Source organism: Odontomachus brunneus, unplaced genomic scaffold (genome assembly GCF_010583005.1).
Source record: "Odontomachus brunneus isolate Ranch 3 - 2012 unplaced genomic scaffold, Obru_v1 Obru_scaffold_007, whole genome shotgun sequence".
Taxonomy (NCBI): Eukaryota; Metazoa; Arthropoda; class Insecta; order Hymenoptera; family Formicidae; genus Odontomachus; species Odontomachus brunneus.
In genome coordinates, this window is record NW_022639457.1 from 3346061 (window position 1) to 3363975 (window position 17915).

The following is a 17915-nucleotide window of genomic DNA, read 5'->3' on the forward strand; positions in this document are numbered from 1 at the left end:
GAGAGAGAGAGACAGAGAGAGAGAGAGAGAGAGAGAGAGAGAGAGAGAGAGAGAGAGAGAGAGAACGAGAGAGGGAGAAAGAGGGAGAGAGAACGATCGTTCGCCTGCGAGGCGGTCTCTTACCGAACTTTATGATTTGAATTTAGAGCGTGGTCGGGTTTCTGGTTTTACGTAAAAGAAACATGACTCTGCTTCGGATTGACTGCAGTTATCCGGCGAATAAGAATGATTTGCGAGCCGATAACATCGGTGGTATTTTCGACCGCCGATTGAGCATCGTAGATTCTGACGGAGTTGTGCGCGAGAAGAAGATTGCCCGAACGGACGAAACATATTGAAACAAATAGTTGAACCGATCTAATGAGTTACGCGCAACGTGCTATGATTATTTAGCGTCGATTTATTATTAACACGATACTAATTAGCTATATTAGCTTCATTAGCACTCAATCAAAACTCAGCATCTGTATGAAATATAGGTCGGCATTCATAAGCTACGTTTGCTTTGGATGTCTTCGTGCTGATAACATCATTCTTTATAGATCAAGTTCAAGCTCATTACAAACCAATAGAAGATAGAGTGATACTTTTAGCATGAAAGCGTCCGGAACGAACTATTTAAGATTATTTAGGTTCACTTGTTAGATCCTGCCAATGAAATAATCCATGCGGTATCTGCAGATGAACTCAAGAGGATGCTGGACACTGACATAATGTGTTTTCGTATTTTGTACTGGTTTTCTACTTGGTTGTATAGAATTGTAAATGATTATGTACAGAGTGAAAGTACAAAGCCGATGTATGGAGTATCCTATGTTGAAAAAGAAAAAACAAAAGAATCCTATAAGTAGAAAATATTTTCAAAATTTTTTATATAACAGCCTACTCCGCTATTTATTGACATTTTTCTCTTCACTCTGCACAAGTGCACTTGTGTGTTTGAGCATTTGCAATTCTACGCAATCAAATAGGAGAACAGTGAAAAACGAAGTTGTATTATGTTAGTATCCAGCATCCTTTTAAGGTGATCTTAAATATAATATATGACTATGAATACCGCCCATAGACTATAGCAAGCTCAATTTATTCTCTCGGTTCTTTTTTCACATGTTCTATCGATTTTTCTCCTGTCCAAATGTCTGAGAAGATTTAACTGATTTGCTAAGTGCGAATCGAGCAATGGAATCGCAGCTGACGTTGAACAGGAATACGTAGAGGCAATAAAAAGACCTCGTAAGTTGAAATATCAATAACGCGCGTTTGAAATATCGTTGAAGTTCGAGCCGGCACGTAGCGCAAATTCAGCAAGCATTCACTCGGAATAGCAGAACTTGATTATCCAATAGTCTTAAAGGGCGTTCTCTCTCCCCTTCTCTCTCTCTCTCTCTCTCTCTCTCTCTCTCTCTCTCTCTCTCTCTGCTTCCCTCGGAAGGTATCGCTAGAAGTTTAGGCGACGAGCGGACGCGAGCACGGCAACAGATATCATCTAGTGTGTTGCATTCCATTTGCTGACAAGTTCGGTTAGATAAGGACACGATGATCTTCCGGTGGCTTTGCCGCACGGTGAATGGAAATTCGGGCGAGCGACTTTGGGAGTTGATAACTCGGATTCCGGGGACGTGCGCGGGACGCGCAAGTGGCATTAACCCCGCATTAACGCGTTAGCCTAGAGCAAAATGAATTAATTCGCTTGTTATGCGCGAGCCCCGATCTGTGCATCGCACGCGTCCCGATATCGTTTCATTCAATTTAATTCGCCCCGCTTTTGCGATCGCGCTGGGTCGCGCGACCGCGGCCTATTTTATATAACCCGACGTGTTATCGTCGACGTGTACGTCATCTGTGACGTTTGTATCGACTCTCTTATATCCTTTTCGATATGGCGTAATGAAAATTTTGATAATATCTCGCGCTTGGACAACGCGTTTGTGCGCGAAAAGACATTTTATTTTATTTGACAACACGTGTTTGCGCTCGCGGCTTGACATTTCCGAGCGCATTCTGTGTAACACTGTGAAGGAGAAAGAGAGAGAGGGAAAGAGAAAAGATGGGGAGGGGGAGAGAGAAAGAGAGAGAAAGCAACTCATCTCGCCAGATAATACAAGAACACTTCCGATTCGGGCTGCGATATGTAAGATTCAATGTGTGCGATATGTATAACTTCCGATAACAGCCGGAATTTTTGCGCGACGCGTTGCGCGATACGGAACAAACGTATAAATGCGAAATAAAAATACGCCAAATGTTCCCGATTTGCGTGCACGATTCATCATCCCCTCGCGATTCTTTCGACTCGTTTCGCTTCGTTTTAAAATTGAAAATTTATGCGCGCTATCGATCGTTTTTTCGCTTCCTCTCTTCCCTTTCTCCTCTCTCTCTCTCTCTCTCTCTCTCTCTCGCTAACACTCTTTTTAACATATAACAAATTGATATATTATTCGTTTCTCTCGTGTGGAGTATGTATGTGAGCGTCCATGTGTGCGTTTAGTATATCGAATAAATCGCGGATTTTACGTGAGAAAACAAGCAACCGGTTGCAGCCGCATTATAATTGCAACGGATTCGATATCCGAGGCCGAGGCGAATAAGCGAAAAGTACGAACCAGCATTACGAATAAACATAGGGACGAATCGTTTTCGTACGTATATGTTGTGAATGAGAATTCTACGTATACCGCGGCGAAGTTATGGCCGACTTGTATCTCTCCGCTAATGCGCCCTCATTGCGTGAGCAATTAAACGCCGCATGCGTTTCACCCTCCAACGTGGATGCGTGCCGGTTATATTTCGGTACTTAAGACGTCAGAGCGCGCGTCCTTATCGTGCCTCGAGCGCATTAGCATGAGCGAGCGTTTCGATTTGTAGCGAAACAGCGTTTCGCTACAACTGAGTAACGTGTCTGAGCGTTTCAAGCTGCTTCGTACCCTCCTCGTATGGGTACAGAGAACTTCAATAATACCTCCCACTTCTGGTTAGAATATTTTGGCTCGATTGCATGACGTCTATATATTTTTGTATCGTGACTGTTGGTTTTGAGATGAACTGAGCCGCATTACGATAAAAGTACAAATTCCAGGGCACGTAAACGACAAAAAATATTTTATATTTGTATTGAAATTGATCTGTAGAAATTTCTGTGTCAAATTTTTCATATATATTGATTTAATATATTATCGTTGTGTTTTCACTGTTCTGCGTTGAGTTTATATTGAGTTTATTTACTATCTCTGAATGTTAAAGTAACACAACAATGACCAAGTGTTACATTTTTGCATTAATTTCCAACATATTATTTGTATTATTTGTTTACGCATTTATCTTGTGTTAAATTGACACAAAAATTAGAATGGTTAATTTGGAATACGTGAAATGTATTAAATTTAACACAAAACTTTTTTACCGTGTACCTGGTGTTAGAGATTATTATTGTTTTAGCTTTTAAATACGGATATTTTTAAACTTTTATCATATAAAATATGTATGTATATTCAACATGTGTATATATGTATATCTTTTGTTTTGAAAGTTTAAATATTCCTATTTAAAGAAAACAATAAGAATGTTCAGGATTAGGTAAATGTTCTGACATTGATACTATTACTTTAAACGCAACAATGATAAGTAAAGTGAATGTATATATACAACATTACTGTTGTACATGCATAACTTAATGTAATTTAGTTGCTGATTCTTCACAAAGCCAACAGTCATGATACGAAAGATATATAAATGCGATGTGTCCGATTTGAAACATTTTAATTGGAAATGGTAGGGTTTATTGGAGTTCACTGTATGCAACGAGACGGATAGTTGCATGTTCCAGAGACAACGAAGCGACGCGTGGACAGGATTTTTCTCTGATAAACGTTTTAACGCGCATTAATAAATTGCGATGCGCGTTAGCGTGAAATGAAATGATCGGCCATGTGAAATTAAACACCGTGCTATTCAAAGCGAAAGGAAGGAAAGAAGAGAGAGAGATCGCGCCGGTAAACAGCGGTAAAAGGAAAATGAGTGCAAAATCCGTTATTATGCGAGGAACTCGCGGTTGGATCCTCGCTCTCTTCTGTAACGAGACTCCATTGCGTCCGGGGTATGCGGTCCTTTCGCATTTTCCGGCAGCGATGTTGCGCGAAACTTGAAGTTAGTCGACGCCGCGGGGAAAGACCCGGGGATTCGTTTAGCGCGCGTCTCTTCCCCGAGTTCTCTCGTCGCTGCGGTTGTTTGCGACGCGTCAATGAATTTTCATGCACTAGACTCGCGCGTGCATCGCGCCGCCGTCTCATTATTGCCCGCCATTATTTCGGACAGCGAAACGGCCAAATCCTTGGAGCAGTCTGGCTTAACTTCCGCGCACTTGGTGCGCGCTTGCGCGAGTTGCATCAACTTCGCTAATTGTGCTTTAGACGGCGTTCCGGCATTTATATCTTCGCTTCGTAGTTCGAGTTATTTCGTCCGCGAAACGGTACGAGAGCGCGTGCTTATCGTGCTTCAAGTACGTCAGATTGGCACGGCAAATGCACTCCACTTTCGTTAAGGGTTGGGGCGGGGTTCGGCTGGTCTTTCTCTCTCTTTCCTTCTCTCTTTTTTCTCTTGTTAAAGGCGCACAACACATCGTCATTACAGCTGTCGCGTGGCTGAAGGCTCTCCGGTAAAGAATATTAACGCGCATCCGACTACCGCGAGCGCATCTTAATTATACCCGGTGACGCTTCTAGTTCAGGCTTTCGGGTCCCGTCGAGTCCGCCGACGTATCGCTTATGACTCGTTAATGTTAGCGTTTAATAACATACGTCCATTACAGCAAGATCGATGGCACAGCGCGGCCGCTAATGGGTCTCGTTTTTTCGTAAACTCTCTTGACTCCAGTCGAGCGTCTCTTTTTGCGCGAGTCCCGGTACGAATGAAAGCTGCTGGAAATAATGGTAGTCGCGCCGGACACGTCGGTATGTTTCACGAAACGTGGGAGAATTCGCTGACGCACGAAAGGCGCATCTCGTGAAAAATGGGCGCTCTCTTTCTCTCTCTTTCTCTTTCTCTCTCTCTCTCTCTCTCTCTCTCTGTCTCTATCTCTATCTCTTTTGACCGGCACGAGCGATTTGTGTGCGTGTGACGCAAGGATCGCCCAAATTCGCTTGGCCGCCGGCTTACAGCGTCAAACGTTCGTAAACTTTTATCTCGTCCATGTCGAAAAGTCCCGTCGCGAGAGCTGGCTTGTCGAGTTTCATTACCGATCGCGCCGGGAGCGATATCGTTTCTGTATCGTTTGCAACATTGAACAGGCTGTTCTCAGGAGTATCATAGTCACGATGTATCCGCCGTTTAAAGTTGTTGTGTGAGCTGTATGCGCACGAAGCACTCGATATTTCTCTATATGCAGGGCGAATTACCTAATAGCGTTAGATTTTAAAATATCTGTTGTTTGTTTTTATATTAGAAGGAAATGCGCGAGAAATAAATTGTCTATAATTGGAAGGGAATAAATATTATGGTCAGTTAACTCTTCCAACTACATAATGATTTATTCCTCATATATTTTCCTCTAAAAAAAAGACAAATATTGGAACCTAATGTTGACTCATCCTGTGTATATCTTTTCGCGTTACGAATGTATTCCGTCGAATTGAAACATTGTTTAAAAGAGCAAATTGCTCCGACACTTATTTTCGTAGCATGCACTGCTAGAATTCACTATTCCTACGTCAAGTTTGATTTAATGTTAATTAAACGTCATCACTCAGTCCTACGGATGTGTTGCTATCGATGAATCAATAGTTATCAAAAGTTCTCAATCAATTGCATTTGTATCTAGGCATTTATCGTAAATGTTGATTAATCCAGGAGGCCGGAACACGTTTTCTGATAACATAGTGATGAAAAATGCGCAGCCAAAAACGAATGTGGCTGATCGAGAATGTTCAATAACTATCGACCCATCGATCTATTGATACATCTCGAATAACGAGACGCGGAATGAGTCTACAGATGGCGTCGTTATAGCGGAGCGCTCGCGATATTTATGTCCGTAAAGAACTGCGCGCGCATCCTCGATTTTTTTGAACCGAGCAACCGCCATTACGACATCGATCGATATCGCTCCGTGTTTTGTGTCTCCTTAGTTTGTCAAAAGCAAGTCACGCACGCAAATAAGTGTCCGACAGTGTCGGGATAACGATGTGCAATCGTCGGAACGTATCTCAGGTGCGTTATTAGAAAGTAATCTCCTTATTTTTCCGATAATAATCCGTACATGTCGTGACATGTCGACTCGGCGTTTTTCGCACTTGCGGTCACTATCTCGACTCACTCGTAGTAATGGTAGAATCGGACGATCGTCAGATTTACTAGCCGGGTATTAGAAATCCGATGATAATCAAAGGGAAAGGGAAAAATATGATTTTAGTGCTACTGGCAACGTCGAATCTCGGGAAGTGAAGCATCGGTGTGTTAGCGAAGACATTCACTCCATAGGAGTGAAAAATCATTCAAATTCAAACGACTCGGCTGTCATCTTATATTGCATGAGTGAAGTTTCACTTCAAGAAATGTGGAGAGTGTACTCTGGTACATCGCTGGGAAATCGAGCCTGGGCATACAGACGTTTCCTCCCCCTCCTCATTACACTTTGTAAGTCATCGACTCATTTAAATAACAATAGAATTAGATGATCATGAGATTTATTAATAGGAAATTAGAAATTCAATGATAATCAAGTAGAAAGGAAAAAATATGCTACTGAGTGTCGAGCTCGAAATCAAGCAATTTCTTTGCCATTGTGACTAATTAAGACAATTTTTCTATTTTAGATCTGGTGGAGCTTGTAATTATATATACTGCGGAAGCTGCTGCGTTCTAGTGTATATGGATCTGCGCACATGACATTGGAGGTTCAAACTTTTGAACAAAATTACGACCAAGGTAAATTCACAGATTTGTTTTACTCTTCTAATTAATATATTTCCAGCAGTATAGATCTATAGTAGTTTTAATGTTGTCCACGATTTTTTTCTTTAGATTTTAATAATCAAAGAAACATAAATGTTTGTGTGATATCTAATGCAATAATTAAACCTTGTTCCAATGATTGAAACATTAAATATATACTTTAATGTATTTAAAGAAGTCTTTGAAATTTTGTGAAAAGATATTTATGCTAATATGTAATATTATTTAATGACCACTTAATTATTAAGTTTATATTGTTCAGTAATTAGGACACGATTTATTTTTCAGTCATTAAAACATCCAGATCTTTTACCCAGATCTGAAACAAAATATTTGCTAATATTTTTGCTAATTAGTCACAATGAAAGAGAAATTTCGAGCTAACTGACAGGAACTCTGCATCAATGAAATAAGATTCGACTACAGTTATACTTGATTATATTTCTCTTATATGCAGAAATTAAAATATGATAATTATCCTTGAATTTCAGAATTGGCACAATTAGTATTATCTAATATATCATTATAAAACTATATATTTATTGATTATTTTATTATTATTATTTTTCGCTGACAAATTAGAGTTTTATATAAACGTTAATTCCCTTCATAATTTCACTAATTATTAATAAAGATGCAAACCTGATTGTTCTTTTTTATTAGTTTTTGAGATATTTACGGATGTATAATATATAAAATACGATGAACATTCTATCGGAACGCGCGGTGAATAATTCAGTATTGTGATGTAGTAAAATATCGATACTATAATGTAGAGCACGTGAAATGTGTAGTTTATGTGAAATAGTGGAATGTATCGCGCGACAATGTTTAGCCGGGCCGGCCCGTCGCGCGTCGGGAAGGTCGCGCGACCTTCAAGTCAACAGCACATGTAGGTACGCGCGCCGCGCTCCCCCTCCCATTACAGTCTTCGACGCCTAAGTGAAAGCGTCGTACGCGTTGCGCGCTATCTCATTGTTTCGTGATTTTTCGCTATTTTCGACGTTGTTAAATTGATCGCAACGTTCGTAAGATAAATTGCGTCGCTTCGCGAGTACGATCGTCGTGCTAGCATCATCGTGAGTAATGTGAGCGTTCTGAAATTCAAGGGTGATTATCGTATTTTAATTTTACTGCATATAAGAGAGAAATATATCCTCAAGTATAACTGTAGTCGAATCTATTGATACTACTTGATTGATGCGGAGTTCTTGTCGGTTAGCTCGAGATTTCTCTATTATTGTGATTAATTAGGGAAATATTTTCTGTTTCAAATCTGGGTAAAGCTTTTTGACGTGGTGAGAACGTTTGTAATTTCGGTGATATGCAGCACCGAAGGATTCGGTTCGGGCCATGCAGAGTCGGCTCGAAGGTTTGTATACACTTTGTTTATTTTTTGTTCTCTTTGCTCTTTGCAATCGAAAACTAAGATATAATTTCCGAAGTAAACATCGTTGAATTACGATCGCAAAAAGCCACTTTATAAACACTTATTCATTAAGTTAGCCTATTAGATCTAATCGGTAACGCTATCTTTCTGTTACAGAATCGAAATCGAAACAAGACCGACATAAGTTGGCGATGTTTTGGTGAGTAAAAAAAGTTTACAAATCAAAGGGTAATAAAATGCTCCATTTTTATGTGCGTACATTGAGAGAAAAACAAAAAGAACAAATTTATTCGGTGGGCACTAACAATATGTTTATCTAAATTTAAATATTTTATTTAAAAATTTTATTAACTATATATATATATATATAATTATTTTAATAGAATAAACAAATTTTTTGTTGAAAAGCTAAGATTTTAAGGAAATCTATATATCTATATATTTTTTTGAAAAATATCTTTTATTAGTATAAATAAATTTTTTATTCATTTTTGAGTAATAGTTTAAAAAAATTTATATATTTTCTTAAAAAAATAATGTTTAAAATTAAAATCATTTTTGAAAAATAATATAAGTACATTTCTTATCCATATTCACTCAGAATAAATATTTTTTATTTCTTAGATATATTCCTCTCAATGTATTTATAAAACTTAACAGACCAATGCGATTTACTTTGATTGTAGATTTCTGCATGTTGTGTATGTCTCTTTGTACGAAATATATTGCTTAAAACAATTAGGGAATCACCTGAAATGTCTGTATTATTACACAAGTACATTTATATAAGTATAATACATTACAGTATAAAATATTACAGTAAAATACATTACAGTATAAAATATTGTACATTATAATTCAAAAATATTTAATTATATATATTTATATAATTAATATATAAGTACATTTATATGTGTATATATATATTATAAATTTTTCCTTATTCAGTTAAGGTTATAGAATTATTCGGCATAACTATTAACAGAATATGATTCCTCAATTGTTTTTTGCGGTACATAATGCGCATCAGCGTTGCGCCACCACTCGCGGAATTTACGATTATTTGGCGGTTTGCATCGATAGATCTCACGGTTAGACCGCGGCCATTAGTTCTTTTCTAAATTTCTTCTACGTACATTTCTCTACGTACGCAATTTAATTACGTAAATAGATACCAGACTTGTTACACTCGATATCGCAGAGGCAAATTTTGCAACGTAACGATTTTACATATCGCGGTGAACGCGCAGATTTCATGATAGTCAGGATTTTCTTTCTAATTTTTCACGTAGTTTCCTGCGCGAAACACGATACAATCGAGTATTTCTTCGTAAAAATGATACGATGAGAATAAAGTTAATGTTTGTCATGAGAATATAGTTAATGTTTTTTGTTTGTTCACGCGTTCGTGCAGTCACGTTCGTTGTAGAGAAACTGCAAGAGTGATCACGTCTAAATGTGACTTGTGTGCGCGGTTTTTTATTTTCGTCTTTAAAAAAACAAAAAGTTTATCGGCAATTCGTGAAAATATTCTAGAGATACTACGGAAGCTAACTTCGCAGAGATATTGTGAAGCAGTCTTTGCGCAATATTGCAAAGTATTTCTCGCACAAACGTCGCGAGGCCACAGTGCGTGAGAATTTCATGCCACTTGCGATTCTTCGTCTGTATGCCGCGTCGATGAATCTTGCGATCGGTCTTCAACTAGTATCGTGTTTATTTCGTTCACGAATTTTACCCTCGCATTTCTCGTTACCGATACCTGTCGCGCGAGTATGTGCCGACATTACAACCCATCGTGAATAAGTTTGATAAAACTTTTATAGTGTTAAATTTAATGCGCATATTTATCATTTCTTTTTTAAATTAAGCCTCTTCCGCAAAGAGAGCCTCGTTAGTCGACGAAGCATCAAACGTCCGCGAGACGTTCGCGATGTTTTTTTTTCTCTAAACTTTCTTTCAACAACGTAATGAGCGTTCGGCACACGCGATTGTTTACACACGGTCGGTGACTTACAGACACGTTTTCAAAACACCTAAATTTATCGCGTATTTACCGTTAAATCGCTGAACATTGTTCAAATGATCGCGGTCGCGAGTGAAATATGCAATGAAGAGAATAGAAAGTGACCAACGTGAGACGGCAGCGAGATGTTACGGAGGCTAGACAGATATTGGATCGCGAAGCAGTCAGGATGGGGTTTCCTTGACGAACAGGGCGACTGAACATCGCGGGATATCAACGCAAAATGGTGAGCGTGCAACTATGAAAGCTCACGAAGCTTCAATTTTACACTGAAAACATTATTTTTGTACTTAGAACTAAAAGACTTGGTACACACACATACACGATTCGGTTAGCATTGTCATGTCTTTACTTGTGTCACATATATTACTGAGAAAACAAAACGCATATAGCGGCAATAAAATTTGGATACCAAACATCTGGTTGATCCCATTTTAATCAAGTTGCGTTTCAGTGTACCAAATTTTCGTTTTGACAACAAAATAATTTCTTCAGTTTATTACGTAGTGCATGCAATTAGATATAAATCGCATTGGTTGTTAAGTTCAATTATTTTTTATAAATATAATGTGTGAACTCTATTGATATATAACTCTTATATATAACTTTATATATATGAAAAATTATTGAATTCTGTTATTTATAATTATGTCTTCCTGGTTAGGTTTGAATATCTAATAATTGCTTATTTCTAATATTTGCCAATGTACCGCAAGTTATTAATATGCTTTTACAATATATTTTTTACAATATAATTACATACATATTTACAAAAATACATATATTGTACATATATTGTACATATATCGTATTATACGTACATATATATACATATTGTTGTATATATTGTAAATATATTGTAAAATATATTGTTCATATATTGTAAAATACATGTGTTTTATAATATAATTTACAATATAATTTAATTAATAACGTGATATTGATTGCACCGACGATATCAATGAACAAAGGTGTCTAAATATGAAAAACAACTTAATTCCATTAATTTTTAATTATGTCTTTTTAGTCAAGGGGGTTTGAATATCTGATAATACCTACCGGTACACATCATGTGGGAGAGATCGGAGATTAGTTGGTCACCGGAATAAGTTGGCAAAACCGGTTATTTCTAATATTTTTTAAGTTACAAAATTGAGCAAACAGAATTTCTAAATATATAAAAAATGGTTTTGAAATCCTTGCTCTTGCTTGATTTTGTTATCTGTTAAAGAACAATAGAAATAATTGATTTTGTTAGTTTACTCCGGTAGCCAAACAGCCCCAGGTCTTCCCTATTCATTGTAAAAACTGATGTGTTAAATTTAACATTTCATGTGTCCCAAATCATCCATTCTCATTTATATGTAAATTTAACATAAAACAAATGTGGTAAAAAGTAACATGCATAATATAGAAAAAATTAACACAAGAATTTAACACAAGAATTTAACACTTGAATACCGTCAGGAATCACAGTTTGTGTTAAATTGACATCTGTATAATGTTAAATTAACTAAAATAAAACGTTACTTTAACATTTGAAAGAAGTATTAATCTATGGTATTGATGAAATGAAAATGTTAAATTGACATAATCTTTGTTTGACATATTAAATATGTCAATTTAACACAACCTGTGGTTCCTAACGGTATTCAAGTGTTAAATTCTTGTGTTAATTTTTTTTCATATTATGCGTGTTACTTTTTAACACATTTGTTTTGTGTTAAATTTACACGTAAATGAGAGTGGATGATTTGAGACATATAAAATGTTAAATTTAATACATTAGTTTTTACAGTGTATAATTAGAATGCTTTTATTAACAATGTGATATCGATTGCACCGACGATATCAATAAGTGAAGGTGCCTAGATACTATTGAAATTAGACATTTACACCTTTTAGAAATGTATTAGCAAAACATCGACAGAATCTTTCCGATAGTGACGTTTCATCTCGCGGCTCGGTCTCTTGTTCGCGCAAAGCTGATTACGGAATATTCCTCGGAATATCTCTCGCGAGAGTAATAGGTCGCTATTCGAAGTCCTTGGACTTTTAATTAGCCTCAACGACGATGGCTCGTCGGTTTTTTCGGACGTTCAATCGCGTGATTGCGATTAGAGTTGAATCATTCGATAACTTTGCGCACAGATCAGATATACGCGAGGCCGAATCGCTATAGGTGCGTCGGTTTGTTCGCAAGGGTTAATAGTCTGCTATCGATAGGTCGATAGCCACTAAAAACTTTCAGTCAGCATCTGTTCCTAGCTACGCATTCCTCACGTTAATTGATCCAGAAAGTGCGAGCGTGTTCAAAAAAGAAATAACATTGGCAGCTTGATACTTGGGTCAATCAGTAGTTATTAATTCATTATTTATATCATTTTCATGTATATCAACTTGTTATTTAACTTCTTTACTCTTACGAAAATTGCGCATATCTTTTATTTCAATATCTTTTATTTTTTCGATATTTTTTTCTCGGTGTAGAAACGCGTGTGTAGAAATGTGGCTGGTCGGTGATTTTTAGCGACTGTCAGTCTAATGAATAGTAAGACATCCGTATAGTGGCTGAATATACCGTGAAACCCGCGATAAACAGGCGTGTGATGAACGTCATTCGTTTCTCCCAACGACAATCCAACGATAACAGCGAGGCGCTTTAATTCCATTCGCTCGAGAACGATGGCCAGAAGCTTGTTATCCTTCGATATTTATGACACGAGAGAGTGAACTCGCGTTCGAAACAGATGGCAAATCCTAAGACGTACACATACATGTACGTATGTATCTTGGCAAGATTCCTCCCGGACGATCGTCTAGGGAAACATGTTGTCAAATATTCCGGGCCACCCCTCGAGGCTCGTTCCTCTTCAGGAGCGACTTCGGATTCGTCTCTCGACCACTCGTTTCCTTCCGTCCCTAAAGAACTTTCGCGACGACTACTGCGTCAATGGCAACTTGCACGACGGTGACGACGACGGGTTGTAGACGTCGCCGACGTCCTCTTGACCCACGTAGGGATGGACGGACAGGTCCAGCTGTCTGGCCGTCCTCCCGTACTTGAGATTCTTGGCCGTGCACGTTCCGGTCGGCTATAGCCTCGTTTAGGGCGTCAGCCTTTCCGGAGAGGATGACGAAGCGTGTAGTAATGCGAGTCGGCGAGTTTGCGTGAAATCACGAGATGAGCGATGTCAGCCCTTTACTCTTCGACGTGCGTAGCCATCGAGTGGAACGAGCGACGTGATGTAACATGTAACGGGTGATACGAATGATTTTTCTCGGTCTGATGGAGCTTAGAGGGGACAGTTGTCCGTATCAAACGTCGCCAGTCCATTACGACGAAGTTTGATATTCTCTTCTGTTGCGTGTTTGATGTACTCATGATAAAGGTACCAATGCCTGGATACTAATAGCATTGGCATCTGATTTTGGACATTCTTGTTGTGGTTTCTGAATACGAGTATTTAAATTTTTAGAGCGTAGAATATATGTATGTATTCAATACATGTATATTTTTTCTTTTCATGTGTTTTGAGAGGAAATTTAAATATTTGCAATTAAAGAGCAAGACAGTAATTAAGATGACCAGAATTAAGTGCACGGAAAAAATAGCATCAGTCTGGTTGTGTCAACCAGATGCAATGGTGAAATACGAATCTAACTAATTAAGCGGTTGCTGCAACCACAGAGCAATTGCCGGCTTACTGCGTTGCAGCAGTGACGATATCTGGTTGCACCAACTAGAGTATATCAATAGCAAATGTCCCAACCGATTTTTGGTTGCCATAACCAGATCATTGTTGCACGGAAAAAACAGTCTGGTCGAATTAACCAAATTTCTGGCGAAGTATGAACGAACTAGAAATTCTAGTTGAATTTACTAGAATTCTGCTCAATTTGACAAGATTTTTGGTTAATTTCAGCAGAATTCCTGTAAGTTTAGCCGCGGAATTTCCTGGTTCACACATTCATATTTTACAAAAAATTTAGTTAATACTACCAAATATTTTTTCCATGTGTAAAGCAAAGATGTGCTAAAGCAGTTGAGTCACATATGTCAATCATATATGTTACCATTACAGGAAGATAACTATATTGAGAAAAAAGCAGTTGAATCGGTAAAATTGGCGGTCATTCAAAGAAATATTATATTTATTGAACAAATTACGCGTTAGTGCAATAATGAGTTGCATCGATATAGTTATTGATTAAATCGCAATCATTGAATCAATTGATATAATTCATCACAGCAACTATATAATTCGCTGAATTGACTGAACGTTTGCTCGAATTTTTTTTGGTCACTTGAGTAAAATCTCATTAACTTAATCACTTTTTTCTCAGTATAACATAATGCAACTACACTGAGAGAAAAAATATCTAAAAATTAGTAAATACTCATTTGATAAGTGTTAACAGCATATTTATTCAAATCTAAATTCTTTTACTTAAATAGAGTAAATAATTGCTTTCAGGAAAAACCAAGGTTTTCTCGAGATTTAAAAAAAATATATATATTTTTTTATTTGAAAAGTATTATACATTAATTAATATACTGTTAGCACTTATCAAAGAAATATTTACCATTTCTTAGATATTTCTTCTTCCAATGTGTTCATAATCAAATACTTCCAATTACGTGCATTGTATATTTTTTTTCTTTCCGTATAGCAGTGTCACTAGTGTTCAGGCATTGATGTTCTTTTACCTTATCTGTTCAACTCGATATCTTAATACATGTGTACGCGCACGTTCGAGTGGAAATATCCGATCGCTCGAATCTCCACGGTGTGAGATATCCTCCGCTCTCTTAGATCGTGGCGTAATACACGTCGTCGTAATTTTCCCCTGGGTTGACTGCGACGCGAGACGACTTACTCTCTCTTTCTCTCTGTCGCGTGCGCGAATCTCCCGACGTGTAATTTTAACCGCGTCATCCTAACGCGATTTACCGTCGCCGAGTCGATACGTGGCTTTAACGCGGTTTTTCGAGTACCTACCTAGCCGGGTCGAGTCCGTCTAGACGGGTTCGTCGTCATCTCTCTTTCTCGTTGTATCACTTGGCAACTCGCGCCCCATTTACGTCGAGTCTTCGCTGCGCGACGAAGAATCGCCCGACATGTTACACGACGCGTCGCGTCGGCTACAATTTGCACGCTAAAACGGATTAGCCGGCGGCGGCGGGAACGCGCGCAGGCCGAATCCGCGGGGGTTGCAGCACGGCACCACGGGGGCACCCATCGGTTTTGCATTTAGTGATTGCGGCGGGGCTGTTGCGGTCGTCCGTCAATCGCAATGGCACACGACGCGCGACATATCGAAGCCGACCGCAAAGACAGAGGCTGTAAGCGACATTTCGAGCTGTTGTAACCCGACGCGCCGGAATTTGTCGCCGTACGGGGTGTCCGAAAATCCGAGCTTCCTCGTAGCGAGACCGCCGTACGAATTATTCGGATTGGATTTAAATTCTTCTCTTTCTCCCTTTCTTCTTTTTTCTTTCTCTCTCCCTCCCATAAAAAATGTGCATCCGCGTGCGACTGCAATCGCCCGACGTATCACTCTTCACGGAGAAGCACATGCTCTTTAAGTGGAGTATAAATTTGCCTCTCAGGAGTTTCTTCCTCCTGCTGTGTTATTCTCTCCAGTGCCTCGAAATTCCGAAAAATCTCGAATATACATCGTAAATCACGTGTCCCGCGTGCGAAGAACTCCCGCGCGGAATCGCGATCCACTCCGGGGAGCGTAGAAACGAATACTGCAGCGGCGGAATGCGTTAACTTCTATTATTAATTTGCCCTCGATCGAATCAACGCGCGCTGCGCGGCGGAGAACGGAAAAAATTGAAGGCAAGGTCCGGTGTACTTTTACGTAAATATGTGTCTTCATTGTTCGTTTCGCGAGAACGCGTTTCCTATATGTGCGCGGTGTATCCGTTAATCTCTATTTTTCACTCGCGCCTACTTCGTTACATCGCTCGCATGTTTGACGAGGATACGGGGTATGCGGCTCTCTGTACGCCGATGTGTGGAACACGCTGTTTTACGTCGAGGACTATATTCGCTAGGCCTCGTCGGATGCAATGGATGACGAGTCGGAAGATTTAGCATATCTCTCTCTCTCTCTTTTCTATTTCCGTTTCCCGTCTCTTTTCCTCTTTCGCGGCTGCATTCTACATAATCCCACATACATAGGCCGGTCCTTCGTTTTCCTTTAATTTCATCCGCGCTCCGTTTGCCTCGTTCCGCCTACTCTCTCTCCACGCTTCCGTGGTTCCTTTTATATGGCCGTTATTGCATCAACCGAGGGATTAGTTATTCGCAAGCGCAACGCGAGCACATCGTCGTATGCGTTCGTCCTCACTACATGACCGCGTACGCACACAGTATTTCGTTTTAAGTAAATTTCACCGCGCTGGAAAAATTAAATATTTTCGATGGAAAAAAATCAAATGCCCCGCGCCCTGTGCGCGCTTATACTCGCTCGGCAGAATGCGTTTTCGCGAAATCGACGCGCGGAAAAGGCGCGTATATCTGCTCGCACGCTCGCTTGGCGTTTTATGGGCTCGCCCTATTTGCTTCGAATATTTGTTGCATTTTGGCGGGGGGAAAAAAACACGCCGCTTAACACGAAAAACTACGGACGTGCGAGCGAATTTGCCGGGCCGGCAACGTGCAGATCCGTATCTATTATGCGAGAACGCATCAAAAAGCGAGGGGAAAGTTGCACTTCGAATAATTCCGTGCGATGCCGTCGCGATAGTGACGTCGAGTTCCGGATTTTGCAAAATGCGAGCACTGCCGCTTTTTTTCGTATTCTCGTTACGTGCCCCTGCTCGCTTTCGATTTTACTATATAGCGCGACACAGAAAAAGAGTGAAAGAGAGAGAGAGAGAGAGAGAGAAGGGATTTATAAAATGGAAAAAAGAAAGAAATGTAAGCTTCACGTGGAAGTGTAAGCAAATTATTTATTGTATATTTGGTGAATATTGCATTTTTTCTGGAACGCTTTGAAGCCCGATTGTCCCAACCTCTTGGTAAGCTACCTAACAGATAAATCATGTATCTATCTAATTTGAAGAAAAAACGAAGATAGACATATGATTTAAGTATCAGGTAATTTACTAAGGGATTGGAACAATCGATCCTGAGTCGTTTTAGAGCCTTCTGTATCTCGAATATTATAGTCTAGTGCATAGGTACTTTTGACACAGAGAGCAGTGTATTTAATTGATATGTTTATACTGTATGCTCCATTAATGGGGTTTACAAAGACGTGAGGGAGGGACAGAAAGATAGAGACAGGAAGGGAGGGTGAGAGAGTGAGAGGGCGAGAGAGAGATAGAGACAGGGAGGGAGTGTGGGAAAGCGTGTGGGCGAGAGAGATATATAGACAGGGAGGAAAGGAGTGAGAGTGAGCGTGAGAGCGATATATATATATATATATATATATATATATAATTAACAAAGAGGGAGGACGAGCGTGAGGATGAGAGAGATATATATTAACAGGCAGGGGGGAGGGCGATTGTGAGGGCCAGAAATATATATATAT

General features: G+C 39.2%; 1 long non-coding RNA gene across 1 annotated transcript in view; it reads left to right on the top strand.

Moving 5' to 3' along the window:
- Nucleotides 1–7932: 7932 nt before the first annotated feature.
- Nucleotides 7933–17915, top strand: part of LOC116854026 — a 92626-nt gene continuing 82643 nt past the window's right edge. Inside the window, exons 1-2 of the long non-coding RNA XR_004380065.1 lie at nt 7933–8317; nt 8492–8534. This is a non-coding gene — a long non-coding RNA (uncharacterized LOC116854026). The remainder of the gene's footprint in view (nt 8318–8491; nt 8535–17915) is intronic.